The sequence below is a fragment of the Mirounga angustirostris genome, unplaced genomic scaffold (assembly GCF_029215605.1).
Source record: "Mirounga angustirostris isolate CCGP_5_RB_7025 unplaced genomic scaffold, mMirAng1.0.hap1 SCAF_15, whole genome shotgun sequence".
Lineage (NCBI taxonomy): Eukaryota > Metazoa > Chordata > Mammalia > Carnivora > Phocidae > Mirounga > Mirounga angustirostris.
Genome location: NW_026991723.1, coordinates 35,568,140 through 35,582,684, shown reverse-complemented (window position 1 = coordinate 35,582,684; position 14,545 = coordinate 35,568,140). Strand labels below are relative to the sequence as shown.

Below are 14,545 nucleotides of genomic sequence, written 5' to 3'. Positions count from 1 at the left end.
GTGGTGATGCTTTTGTAATGCTGTGAACATACCACAAACCACTAAATTGTATAATTTAAAATTATGAATTTTATGTAATGTGAATTATATTTAAAAAATTTTAACAAACTCTTAAGGAATGGTAGAAGTGCCTGGTCTACCAGATACCAAGGTATATTATAACATTACATTATGTGAAATGGTGTGATGTAGACATATAGTTAAATGCAATGCATTGACATCTAGAATAAAGCCAAGCATCTATGGGCACTTAACTTATGACAAAACTAGCATTGTAGAGCAGTAAGAAAAGTTAAGATATTTTCAATAAATTTGTTGGATCAATTTGTAAAATAATGAAATTGTTCCCCAACTCACAATGAGCAAACATTAATTTCAGATAGTTTTTTTTTAATTATATGCGAGATACAAAAGAATCATAACATAACAAAACTTTTAGGACAAAATAGAGAATATATGTGATCATTTTGTGTAATAAACAGGACACAAAAATAAATAAAAATAGATTGTTAAATTTGTAGTAAAATTAAGAATTAATGTTCAACAAAAGTCACAATAAGTGAGTAGAAGGGTGAGCCATGAATGGGAAATGTACTTTCACCACATATAGCCAGCAAAGGGCTCATAACTAGAAGACATAAAACATTTCTACAAATTAATATGGAGAAGACAATCCACAGAAAATGGAAAGAAATTGAAAATATCTACTTAGTGTATATAAGCAAACACATACATACATGACTAATACATGAAAATGCACTGAAACTCATTAATAATCAAGGAAATGTAAAATTATATTCTACTACACAGTAAACTAATGACTTAAATCAAGCAGAATAACCATTTTCAGGTGAATTTGTGAAACAATGGCAACTCTCATACATTATTTGGCAAGATCTTCTAAAGTAGAACATATGCACATTTTCTGATATAGTAATTTACTCCTAGGAAATATCCAACATAAATGCATGTTTTAAAAGGATGCTCAGAGAATTATTCATAATAACTAAAAAGTATAAATTATATATCTGCCAAAAGAGGATTGAATATATTGATCGTGTAATATTTGTGCAACGGAATATTACAGAGTAATGCAAATTAATGACAGCTACGAGCCACAAGACAGGTGGATTTCACAAGTGTGGTGCTAAGGGAAAGAAACTAGAAACACATAGAAGAAAATGTAGTTTTTTTTTTAATTATATAAAGTTCAAAACTAAGGCAAGATAAAACTGTAGGATGAACAAAAACTCTGGAAACATAAACAGATATATATCATACATAGTTTATTGAGATTACAATACACAATGCGTTCAACGACAGTACATGATCTTTTCAAAGGGCTGACCCTCTCTGGCAATGCAGAAGGCATATATCCTGCATATTTATGATGAATGTGTGGTGTCCGTGCTGCACTTCCACAAGTTCCCGCATTTGCATCTGTGTTGCCTCTGATGGTTTGTATTTTCATGAACCTGTGCTTCAACATAACCCACAAGAAATAATCAAGTGGGTTCAAACTGTGTGTGTGTGTGTCTGTGTGTATGCTGTGTACATATATGTCTGTCTATACTTTGTGTATGTATTTGTGTGTATGCTGTGTGTATAAGTAAGTGAATATATATTATGCATATATGCTGTGTGTATGTCTGCGTGTATGTGTGTATGTACATATTCACACTGTGACCAAAAGCCGTGGGCTTCTAGTGTCAGCCATGTTTTTGTTCTTGATCTGTGTGGTGATTACATGAGTGTTTACTTTGTGATAATTTATTGAGCTTTATGCATTTGTACTTTTGCAAGGTTCTTGTGTGGTTTTCAACTGACAACAAATAAATAACTTAAAATATGAAAAGGAATGAAAATTGGCTCTTAGACTTGGGACTAAGATCCTAGAACAGAAGCTTCCAGGAGACAGTATCCACTTTACACCTGTGAAGACAGGCTAAGGAATTCAAAGAGCTCTCACAATACAACAAAATCCATTACTTGCTCCTCTCAAGTGAAGTGCTGGTCTTCTCAACTGATTCTAGGTCCTAGAGAAGGAATTTTTAATCGACTCATTCTGGGTGATTTGTTATGTTAGTGATCCAGCATTATAGATATAATTCTGACCAGAGAACCTAATTTAAATGCTCTGAGAACAAGAGGGAAGTCACATACTCAATACATACAAAACCCTAGACATAGTGTCAATTCTTTTTCTTCGTTTATTGTATTTTCCATTCTCTTTCAAAGGAAGATATGTGTTTCAACACTCAAAAAATACGTAATTTCAAACTTGATTCCCAAGGCAAAAAGAGAAGGTGATCGTCAAATGTTTAAAAAAAAAAAAAACAAAAAACCTTTATTTTATAATAATAATGGTTAGAAGTTCAATATTTCTGCTCAAACACAGAGAAAGGCAGGCATATTTACAAAAGGCCTCCCAATGTTTGCCATTGCCTTTACACAAGACAACATTTATAAAACCTCTGCATCCCGTGGCAGGTGCTAGGTCTTCTCTTGGGGATTTCTGCTGTTCAGATATTGTCTTTCATTTGAACTTCAAAAACCTTTAAAAAATAGAAGCTGCATTTCAATATAATTTGGAAATTAAAACTCTTACTTTTATCATTATAATATCTTCCATGGATTTACTTTTCAAAAATGAATCAAAGCCCAAACTAATTGCTGTCTGATAGCTAGCAAAGGCAGAAAAATTGGAAAAGCTTTTAAAAATGAAGCACTGGTTTGCCTCACCCACAGGAAAATTGAATGCAAGTAATAAATAATCTCAAGTACATTTAATAATGATATTCCCCTCTTCCACTGAGAACTTAAAGTATAAACCTGAATAACTATTACGGTCACCTGAGTAATTGGAAATATGGTTTTAGGAGCAAGACTGTATTCCTTTTCTTTGTTTTAATGGCATAATGGGAAATCAAATAAACATATTAATTTAAGTGAAAAACATTTTCACCTATGAAAATGATTTCCTAAAGTATTCTCAACAGTCTGTAATACTGTGATGATTTTGTAGAATAATAAAAATTATTGTATGTGTATTTTATTTATTTTTAATTTAATTTTATTATGTTATGTTAGTCACCATACATCATTAGTTTTTTTTTATTTTATTATGTTATGTTAATCACCATATATTACATCATTAGTTTTTTTTTTTTTTTTAAGATTTTATTTATTTATTTGACAGAGAGAGACACAGCAAGAGAGGGAACACAAGCAGGGGGAGTGGGAGAGGGAGAAGCAGGTTTCCTGCGGGGCAGACAGCTTGATGCAGGGCTCAATCCCAGGACCCTGGGATCATGACCTGAGCCGAAGGCAGACACTTTAATGACTGAACCACCCAGATGACCCACATCATTAGTTTTTGATGTAGTGATCCACCATTCATTGTTTTCATATAACACCCAGTGGTGGGGGGTGGCAGGGATGGGGTGGCTGGGTGATAGATACTGGGGAGGGTATGTGCTATGGTGAGCGCTGTGAATTGTGTAAGACTGTTGAATCACAGACCTTACCTCTAAAACAAATAATACATTATATGTTAAAAAAGAAAGGAAGAAGATAGTAGGAAGGGAAGAATGAAGCGGGGGAGTTGGGGGGGGAGACGAACCATGAGAGACGATGGACTCTGAAAAACAAACAGGGTTCTAGAGGGGAGGGGGGTGGGGGATGGGTTAACCTGGTGATGGGTATTAAGGAGGACACGTTCTGCATGGAGCACTGGGTGTTATACGCAAACAATGAATCATGGAACACTACATAAAAAATTAATGATATAATGTATGGTGATTAAAATAACATAATAATAAAAAATAAATAAATCATTTCCAGAGTTCCAAAACAAAACAAAACACTCAGTGTTTTTCAAAAAAACAAACAAACAAACAAAAAAAACACTCTTTTGAGAAGTGTCTCTTCATGTCTTCTGCCCATTTTTTGACTTATTTGTTTTTTGGGTGTTGAGTTTGAGAAGTTCTTTATAGATTTTGGAAATCAGCGCTTTGTCTATATAGTGTCATTTGCAAATATCTTCTCCCATTCTGTGCGTTGCCTCTTGTTTTGTTGACTATTTCCTTTGCTGTGCAGAAGTTTTTTATCTTGATGAAGTCCCAAAAGTTCATTTTTGCTTTTGTTTATTTTTTAAAAGAAAACTGACCCATCTCCCCCCCCACCCCCCCTTCTTCTTATTATTAGGCTTGGATTCCTGGATCATCTGGTGATTTCAAGTATCTGGTAAGACATTTTATTAATGTAGTATTATCAATATTTTTGTTTTATTTGCCAAAAATATTTGGAGGATATGTTTGTTTTTGCTTTTGTTATTTTCCTCTCTCAGGCTTAATCCTTTTTCTTAATTCTCCCCTCATTTCCATCATCTGCGGTTGAATCTCAGAAGGCAAATAGAAGGTCAGTTACATCTTAGCACATGTAAAATGATAGATAAGTCCAGATACTACTTCCAGATTCAACTTCATGGGTCAGGAAATTATTCCAAAGAGTGGTAGCATTTGTTTGTTAAGGAAACAAAATTTACCGTGAAAAGAATCTGAGATAGAAAAGAGGAGTATTCAGGTAAAAGAAAGTATCAATTGGAAAGTTTTTCTTTTAATATCAAATGCAACACTTGTATCTTGGATAAAAACCATGGGGGCTGAGTATGATAACTGGATTATAAAAATTGTTTTCATTGCTACGTTGGTATTGAAGTTTACATAATATAAAACTAGAAACACACTGAAGCCACTGCTCTTTTCACATGGCAACTCTTAAATTTCTTATGGCATTTGCCTGGTACTTAGACATGGAAAAGATATATTGTTTAATTAAAAAAAAATGAGATGCTAAGGTAGAAGTTTTTTCTATTAAATTGTATTTTTACAAACAACAGCTTCTTATTCATCTTAGAATCTACCCAGTCCTTTTATTTTTCTCCAAATATTATTGAATGATTGATAACATTCAAATTCATATGTTGGGGTCCTACTATGTTCTGAATCTCTGCAAGATTATACAACATTTTATTTCACATTCTCTTGCTTAATTTTCTAAAGAATGCTCCATCTTGGATTTTTATTCTTGTGTAGACTGGAAGTCCCATTTTTTTTTTTTTTTAATTTCTAGAGTCACCTTTTCTATAATACCCAGCTGAGAGTAATATGAAATTCCATAGTGACAGATTGCAGGAGTACTATCTTACACATCATTCTATACTAATAACTGGTTATTGCTTGGTTAGAATGGGAGGGTGGTGAGAGTTCAGCACGTCTTTTTGTTGTGCATTACCTCTTGCTCCCAAATACTTTTTATGGATTCTCAACTAGTACCTTCTGGCTATCTTCTCATGACTTTTCTGTGCAACTTCAGGATATCCCAGTCTATACCTCCTGCCAAACAGTAGCAGAGTAAACTGTCATATTTAAAAACTGCTACTGAAGACTTAAGGTTAAGTTAACAGAATAAGAGCACAAAAAATGGAAACTTAAAATTGTATCAGGTCTTACTGCTTCTGAAACCACTGTATACGCATCCCCAAAGGGAAAGGCATTCTCAGTATTTTCTTCAGTATCAATGCTCCAGTGTATTTTGCTGACCCACATCCCTTCCAGCAGAATCCACTTTGGAGTTCCTTATATTTGAGTCCAGCCATTTAAGTGTAAAATAGATTAACATTATAATAGTCTGGTAGAATTTTACATAGCCTACAAAGGAGACCCAGTTCTCTTTATCGTGCAGATTTTTCCTATGCATGAGTAGGTGGCATTACTTTTGGATAGGGTTATGTTGAAAATGCTTCCAAACAAACTCAGGGTTTCCATATTCAGCCATAAATAAGAGCAACAGAAACTTGAAGTTTGTATTTTTCCTTAACAATTTGTACAACTCCTGATCACATTCTCAGCCACTAGTTATTCTCAGGATGAGAACAAGGATTAGCCTCCCATCCCTTCAGTACTTTGTGCAAATGAGAAGCTTTGCTTAAGCATTTGTTGGGAAGGAGGAGAGACTTGGTGGGTCTCACAGACAGCAGAAATTTCATGTCCCCATGTCCAGCATTACAAATCCCAGAGTTCCTGAATTTTTTCCAACCTTAAACCTTTTCTTATTTATATTAATGGAATTGGACCTTCTTCCTGTAATTATCTTTTATCTTAATTCCACTTTCTTTCCTCATTTAAATTGGCAGTGTGTTCTTGCCAATTCTGATCATCACAACTCATTATCATCTGGGTTTTCTCCTACCTTGTAATTCATCTCATTCCTAATCCATGTCTCAAAAGATAGACCAATGATTCATTCTAAAACAACACTCTCAGACTTATCTCACCGTGTTTCCTATAAGTGTTCCCCCCCACCCCATAATCTGCTGTGTAAGATACAATGGAATTCTGCCACACTTATTGAAAAGAAGTGTTCCTTGAGTACAAACCAGGAAACTCAAAGCTGGTCACATGGCTCAGTTCTTTCCTCTCTCATCCCCCATTGTCACCATTTCTGCTTCTGTGAACAGAGTGATTGTCCCTATCTGCCCATACACCTGCTTTCTGTTCATCCCTCAGTGTGTAGTTCAACTCCCATTTTCTCCCAGGAGACTTCATTTTTAAAAATATTATAGTTTGATCTTCCCTCTCTAAACTCTTTATTTTCAGGATCACAAATTTCAGTATTTTCACTTTATAGTGTCATATGCTCTAAGGTTCTTTTGTTATGTATTTTCTACTCAGAAATTTTGCAAGCTTTTAAATGAAATAACAATGCCATTTGTGTCGTTTACTATGACTTACCTAACATATTTCTCTGTGTTTCCTAGTTTTCCAAGAAATATTTTCAATTGACTAACTTATTTAGTCTCACCTACACTTATAAAGACCAAACCTAAAATTTAATTTCTACAATTGTTTGCTTCTATCCAATTATGATTTTCAAAGGAAAGTGATATGAACATGGAAGATGATTAATAGTATTACCTGAAACAAATTCTGCATCATATGAGTCATTCTAGAAAATTCTTTTTAAGTATAATTCAAAGAAAAGAAAATAAATGTAAAATTCAAATCAGATAGTACTGAAATATAAATGATAATATGCAAACTATTACAGAGTAAATAGATTAAAATATACTCTATTCAATTATGATAACTCTCAAGCTAAAAATAATATTTACTCTGGAACTAAATGTCAGCAATAAAAATTCACTTCAATATAGAATAACTAACATTGCCTACATTGAAGTTGAAAATATTTACAGAAAATTGTATCACAGCATTTTTTCATTTATATAAGATAATGTGTTTAATTCTTACAATTCACTGAATTTTGCATGTGTGTGTGCAATTGCAGCAATCTGTTCCAATTCATAAATTTTATTTTCTGCACCTGGAGTTTGGACCTTTTAAGGGTCAGAATAATAACATATGCACAATTATGTACGGTTGAAGGGAATTCATATTTTAAACATTCATTGTAAATCAGGTGTTAGGCTAGGTGCTTTTTCTATGTAGCCTCATTTCAACCTTCCAGTCGTACATTTTGGCCATCATTTTAGAGCTAAGGATACTAAGAGTTAGCAAGGTTAATTATTTCACGTGTAATCATTTAGTAAATTAAGATACTGAGATTTCAATTTATTCCTAGGATTCCAAAGACTCCACTGATATGCCTTCCCAAAGAAAGCTTATCCCAGTAAGCTTTTAATAAAACCTAATTCTACATGTATTGGAGGAATAATCCTGATCTGTAGTCTTTAGAAAATTGATACATAAGTGATTAAAAAGAGATTTAATCTTTGTACTTGCACAGTTATTTGAGAAGATGAAAAGCTTGCTTATTTTAAGTCCAAGGGGGAAAAATTGTTACAGACTGTGCCCAAATTGTGTGTGTGCATATGTGTGTGTGTATCTTTTATATCATATATATGATAGATTTCTATCATATAATATATATGATAGATATAGAAATCATATATAGAAATCTATCATATATATGTACATGTATATGATAGAAATATGCATACATATACCTGTGTCATTAATAACAAAAGCAGAATCTATGGAAACCTACATGATCTTTCTGTATTTGGACAATGGTGATTAATGGTTACTTTATTCTCATTCATGTTCTCAGGTTTCAATGCAAATTTTATGTAAATTTGGCCATCCTGAATTTTTTTTTTTTTAACAGTATTGCGGGCAACCTGCAAATTACACTCATGTGCTTAGCATTAGTCATGGAATTTCTTTGAAGTAATATAAATTATTCAACTGGAGTACTGCATCTTCCAGGAATTGAGTGCTGTCTTCAATATAGAGGGTTTAAAAATATTTCTTGGACATATGCCAAAATATCTTGATGATGTAAAGTACCCCCACCCCTTGAAAATTAAATGTCTGGTGTTAAAATAGTGTATGTTTGGTGAGTTTCTTAGGTTATATGTGAAAACTGAAGGGAAAAAACCACATACATATGTCTACTCATAGGTTTGAATTAGTATATCAAAATACTCTGGAAATTTTTTTTAAATCCCTATCTGAATTCCAATGACATTATTCAAAGAAATAGAAGACAGTCCTAAAATTCATATAGAATCACAATAGACACCAAATACCCAGAGCACTGTAAATTTTCAAGCAGTATACTGTTACTAAAATTGTTTACTATTAGTATGCTATCCTGATGTGAATTTTCATGAAGCGAACAAAAATCATATGGTCAGAGACCAAAGGAAGGATTCATACTCACACCAGTTCATTTCTCCATGCATCCCCTCAAAGTTTACTGAGTAACTTATTTATGCAAACAGTCTGTAGAGGTTGGGTGATAGAATAACAATAAGACATGACCCTGACTTCAGGGATCATCATTTTATATGTTCTGTATAATTGTGCTGCTTTTACTTATTTTTTTTCTTTTTGAAAACTGATATTGTTTAAAATTCTGAGCTTTTGTTTTAGGCCTTCCATTGTTTCCCTTTACCTTGCTGGGGTAGCAGCTTATTGGGACCATGAAGATAGTGTGAGAAATGTTGCAAGTGCACATCAATATCTGGATTTCCTTTCACTCTTGAGCTTGAAGGAGATTATATTTCCACCTTCTAGTTTGGTGGGGCCATGGGGTTACTTCTAGCTAAGGAAAAGTGGGAATGTGCTTTTCTAGCCTCTCTGCTTCTGCACAAGAGGTATCAGCTTGAAATAATGGGGCCATCAGAGTAGATCATCCTGAATCCTTGACTCACCGATGAAAGACAGCTGCTGTGGCAAGTCCTTCAGTTCCATAGCCAACTGAGAAGACCAGAAAGCCTTATTTTGTCTTAAGCCACTGAGGATGTTTTGATGTGTTTTTTTTTTTCTTTGTTTGTTTCTGTTTTGTTTTTTATTTGGTTTCGTTATAGCAACAAAAAGTCTGCCCAAACTAATCAAATTGTTCTGGGAAAATGGGCATTGTAGTGTTTGGGTAATTCTAAAATCTGGAGTCTGTTTCTAAAGGTATATTTTGACAATTATTTTTTACTTTAAAATAGTTTTCTCCTGTCACCAAGTAATCTTTGCTTGACAAAGTGGGTAACACAGGCCCCCAAATAATAATCTTGGGAGATGTGTACTAAAATATTTAATAAAAATCAGCTATTATTTCCTTAACAAATATCTTTAGATGAACCAAACAACATGAAGTAGGGAAAAATATAAGGCATATATCTAATTTTGAAATGGTACGCATTCAGTGGAAGGATGATCAACTTTCTTGTAATAATACTTTTAGTTCTTTAATCTTATCTGGCATTAGGGATAGAAAGACCATATAACAATGCTTTCCTTTTTCTTAAGTTAAAAAGATTCTCCATATCTTAGATAATTTTATTGAGGTGTGGTGCTCAGAGTAATCTATATTCAGCACTTCATATTTTTTTAAAGATTTTATTTATTTATTTGAGAGAGAGAGAATGAGAGACAGAGAGCATGAGAGGGAGGAGGGTCAGAGGGAGAAGCAGACTCCCTGCCGAGCAGGGAGCCCGATGCGGGACTCGATCCCGGGACTCCAGGATCATGACCTGAGCCGGAGGCAGTCGCTCAACCAACTGAGCCACCCAGGCGCCCATCACTTCATTTTTTTGGAATGACCTAAAACAACACCCCCTCCTATATCTTACTCTTTTTTTTTTTTTTTTACCTTTTATAATGGAGGTCTCCATATGCTTTCTCATTTTTACATTTAAGAGATGTACTCATTGAAATGCCACTAACATGCCCTCCAGCAACATTTCTGCAACAGCTAATTAATTAAACATAACCACTTTTCTTCACACACAGGACTGGAGATCAAAAATAATTGTATACAATTACCAGGAACTGAAAGAATTTAAATGTACTACCATGGAAGGGAGCACAACAAATTATGCCTTTTGAAGTATTTCAATGCCAATCATTAATAGCCTCTAAAATCACTGTGGGGCATTAAAATTTACCTCTATACTATTTATTAAGAATCAGAATTATTACATCTGGAATTCAGTCTGTCTTTGGCGTTACATCCTTTCAACAATTTCTATTAACCTTGTTTCTGCTTGTTCCTCTCAATTTCACCTCAGGATGGAGTTCAGGAGATCTTTGTAAGGCAGCACATTCCATTTTTGGGAGACTATTAGTTTTTAAACATATTTCCTTAGCACTAAGCAAATTTATTTCATATTAGTAGTTAGCTCCTCAGAGTGGCATAGGACTCACATACTTGCAAAAAACAACCCTTAGTTTGACTCTTCTAGAGTCAATAATCAGACTACATGGGTAAATGTCCTTTTAGTGGAAAGTTAGCTTATCTACTTTCCAGGCACTCTCATCTGACATAGAATATTAATAAATGCTTTTATGAAAACAATTTAAATAAGGATTCTAATAAATCTACTGGCATTATCTTCTCTTACTACTAATACATTGAAAGAATATTTTGTGGTTAATTAAGCACAAGTGTGCACAAACATAAGTGTCCCCTCCTTGATTTTTTGCCTGCTGTCCTAAGTCAAGCAGTACTTCTCCAGGTGTTCACCAAAATAGAAATACTACCCTGCTAGTTTTTTTTAAATATATATTTATTTTAAAAGTCCATGTTTATTATTCTCTGTGCTCACATGTTACTTCCTCTATTTGGAGTACTCAGAACACTGGACTTACTGTCCAACAAATATGTGATAGCAGGGATGCTCTATGATTTGTAGCTGATGCCCTGTCAACTTCTCATCCCCCTTCCTTTGCTTGTGAGAGATGCTGGGACAATCATTTCCACTTTGTCCTAGCCTGAAAACCACTCCTGCAATACAAACTGTTGTATTCAAAAAAGATACTTTGAAAAGTTCCCCATAAACATATTGAGGCATATGAAAGGGTCTTTGCATGTGTCATTGCTATTTTCTAGCTGTTGCTGAATTGGTTTTATTCTTAGTGGGAGATATATGGTAGGAGATATCTTTCATAGTTTCAGAAATAAAGGAGGAGCAGGGAAATATGAAAAGATAATAAAAATGAGGTTAAAGAAAGGCAATATTATACAATATGCTTATTTTTCCTGAAAAAAAAAATGTAGGCATAGAGTTTTGTTACTGACCTTATATGCTTTTGGTTGTCATTTAAGTATTGATTCACTGTCAAATAAATACCTTTTCCCTGTTCTTTTGTTTCATTGACATAGAATGTACTACTTTGTCTATATCTCACTATTTCGAATTAGACAAATTAGTCCTCAAATATGTATATTTTATTTATTCCTTTAAATATTCTTTCTACCAAATAATGTAGTTCTGTTAATAACACATTGAAAGCAGTATCCCCAGGCGCCTGGGTGGCTCAGTTGGTTAAGCATATGCCTTTGGTTTAGGTCATGGTCCCAGGGTCCTGGGATTGAGCCCACATTGGGCTCCCTGTTCAGCAGGGAGCCTGCTTCTCCCTCTGCCTCTTCCCTCTGCTTGTGCTGTGTCTGTCTCTCTCACTCAGATAAATAAATAAAATCTTTAAAAAAGAAAAGAAAGCAGTATCTCCAAATGACCACTAATTTTCAGCCATGTATGATGTCATACATAAGCATTTGTGTTTTTGACATGTATATAGTTTGCTTTTTGCCACAACCACCAAAATTGCTTTGAATTTATATTTGATCTTTTTTTGATATGCTTTTTATTAAGTAAAATTTTACAATAGACCATATAGACAATTACAATGATTTTTTAAAAATGCTTAGGGAATATCATAGAATTAGATACTGACTGCATAGATAATGAGCAATGGTGAGTGGCAAGGTGGGTGGGCTTTAGGGGAATGGGGCTATGCTAACCAGCATAAATATGGAGGATTTTACATTGTCCTGCCAATGGCTACCTACTCCAGAATAAGAATTCCACCTCAGCCTCTATCCTTGCTTCTGAGATATCCATTATAACCTGGACATGTATACTGGTTCTTACATATGGAATGTAGAGTCTTGGTACATATGTGTGAAAATGGCAGTGTTCTCATGTGGATCTCTGAGAGTGAGGATGTTTTTGGTGTAAGATTAAACAGAGAAAACCAAGGAAATTTCTGAGAAAGATCATAATAGAAGATTAATTCTGGAACAGTGTTTTCTTGGTATTATATGACACAACAATGATGATGTACAAGTGGTTCATAAATCATATTGTAGAATTTCTTTTTCTAACCTAAAACTCTGCCAAGTCAAATAAATCATGTTTCATACTTAGGTAGCTATATAGTTACGTACAACATAATAATTTGGCATTTGTATACATTACAAGGTGATCACCACAATAAGTCTAATTAACATCTGTCACCATACATATTTAGAAATTCTTTTTCTTTTGATGAGAACTTTTATGATTTATTCTCAGCAATTTTACAATATGCAATACAGTATTAACTATAGTAACCATTCTATATATAATATTCCTGTGATTTATTTTATGACTGGAAGTTTGAATCTTTTGACCTCCTTCACCCATTTCACTACCTCTGCCCCACCTCTAGCAACCACCAGTCTATTCTCTGCATCTATGAACTCAGTTTTTTTAAGATTACATATATGAATGAGATCATATGGTATTTCTTTTTCTGTCTGACTTATTTTACTTGGCATAATGCCCTCAAGGTCTATCCATTTTGTTGCAAATCACGGGACTGCCTCTTTTTTTGGCTGAATAGTATTCCATTGTGTATATCTACCACATTTTCATCTATTTGTTCATTGATGGACACTTAGGTTGTTCACATATCTGGGCTATTGTAAATAATGCTGTTATCAACTAAGGGTGCAGATATTTCTCCAACATAGTGTTTTCATTTTTTAGATAAATAATCAGAAGTGGAATTGCTGGATTATATGGTAGTTCATATGGTAGTTCTGGTTTTTAAATTTTTGAGAAAACTCCATAATGGCTGTACCAATTTACATTCCCACCAGCAGTGCACAAAATTTCCCTTTTCTCCGCGTCCTTGCCAATACCTGGTATTTCTTATCTTTTTATAATAGCCATTCTAACAGGTATGAAGTGGTATCTCTTTGTGGTTTTAATTTGCATTTCCCTGATGATTAGTCATGTTGAGTACTTTTTCATTACCTGTTGGGAATGTAGAGGTACATTCCCTCTCTACCTATTTTGTTGAAATATTTTACCATAAATGGGTGTTGGATTTTGTAAACTGCTTTTTTTGCATCTATTGAGATGATTATATGATTTTTATCCTTCATTTTGTTAATATGGTATATCATGTTGATTGATTTACAAATGTTGAACCATCCTTGCATACCCACTTGATCAGGATATATGATCCTTTTGATATATTGTTGAATTCAATTTATTAATATTTTTTAGAGTATTTTGCATTTATGTTCATTAGGAATACTGGCCCATAATTTTCTTTTCTTGTGGCATCCTTGTCTAGTTTTGGTATCAGGTTAATGCTGACCTTATAAAGTGAGTTTGGATGTGTTCCCTTTTCTTCTAATTTTGGAAGGCTTTAAGTAGGTTTAGTATTAAATCTCTTTTGAATATTTGGTAGAATTCACCAGTGAAGGGTTCTGGTGGTGGACTTCTGTTTGTTAGGAGGTTTTTGATTACTGATTCAATGTCCTTATTAGTAATTGGTCTAGTCACATTTTCTGCTTCTTCCTGACTCAGTCTTAGTAGGTTGAAGATTTTTGGGAATTTATCCATTTCTTCTGGGTTGTCCAACTTACTGACATTCAATTGTTCATAGTAGTCTCTTATGAACTTTTGTATTTCTAAGGTCTCAGTTGTAATGTCTCCTCTTTCATTTCTGATTTTATTTATTTGAGTCTCCTCTCCTTCTTGGCAAGTCTAGCTAAATGTTTGCCAATTTTGTTTACCTTTTCAAAGAACCAACTGTTAGTTTAATTGATATTTTCCATTCACTTTTTAGTTGCTATTTCGTTTATTTTCTAATCTTTTTAAATTTTTCTAATTCCTTTCTTCTACTAACTTGGGATCTGTTTGTTTTTCTTTACCTATTTCCTTGAGATGTAAAGTTATGTTTTTTAT

At 33.8% G+C, this 14,545-nt stretch overlaps 1 protein-coding gene across 1 annotated transcript in view; it reads left to right on the top strand.

The window, feature by feature from the left end:
• The window catches only part of PTPRD (protein tyrosine phosphatase receptor type D), a 2,419,801-nt gene that overhangs the window by 936,633 nt on the left and 1,468,623 nt on the right, over window positions 1–14,545 (top strand). The window contains exon 6 of the mRNA XM_064580091.1: window positions 4,207–4,245. The gene's annotated coding sequence lies outside the window, so the exon portion shown is untranslated. The remainder of the gene's footprint in view (window positions 1–4,206; window positions 4,246–14,545) is intronic.